The sequence below is a fragment of the Habropoda laboriosa genome, unplaced genomic scaffold, assembly GCF_001263275.1.
Source record: "Habropoda laboriosa isolate 0110345459 unplaced genomic scaffold, ASM126327v1 scaffold816, whole genome shotgun sequence".
NCBI lineage: Eukaryota > Metazoa > Arthropoda > Insecta > Hymenoptera > Apidae > Habropoda > Habropoda laboriosa.
The window spans coordinates 291,714-292,454 of record NW_017101002.1 but is presented as its reverse complement, the minus strand read 5'-3'; positions in this window follow the sequence as shown (position 1 = coordinate 292,454).

Here is a 741-nt window from a genome sequence, read left to right as displayed (position 1 = left end):
TAAAAAGAATATCCTTGCATGTCTAATCCAAACGAATTTTCATAAGAAATACGGTTAAACATCGAATGAAATCCGTCGCTACTTCCTGTAGGCACAGCATCACTGGTTGTTTTCAAACTACATATTGCGCCGCGAGACGCATTTTTGCAAAAGCAAACGCCGGCATCGAATTGCAAACTAAAAATCCACTGGATGAATGTGACGGAATATTCCGGTAACGCGTGTGCATAATTGGAACGGTGCGATGTTTTTACGGTACGATTGTACACGCGGAAAGAGGCATCGCGCCGGTATGAATATATGATTACTCTAATTAGCACCGCGATATCCGGCCTGCCTGTAGAGCGAGAGGGAGTATGAAAACGGCATTTATTTGGATCGACGCTGTGCGGGGGAATAATATTTGGAAGGTGGATCCGGGGGGGCGTTACGTCAAAAAGCATCTGGCGCGTCAATCGATTCACGGCGGGCCAACCGCCCGTGTGTTCTCTCTCTCCCCCGTGTGTTCCCCGGAGGACCCGGTTTTCCGTCGTATCGTTCCGTTTCGGCTAACGAGTTTTTAATTTTAGTTTTTAATTGAAACGAGAAAAAAGCCCCGACGACCGACCGGCCCCGTGTATCATAAAAAGTTATCGTTGCCCGGCGTGGGAGTAAAAAATAGCTCGATAAATTGGAACAACGGTGAGCGCGGCTCGTAAATTAAAGCGTATAAAAAGGGGAAGGAAATTCCATCGGAGCGGC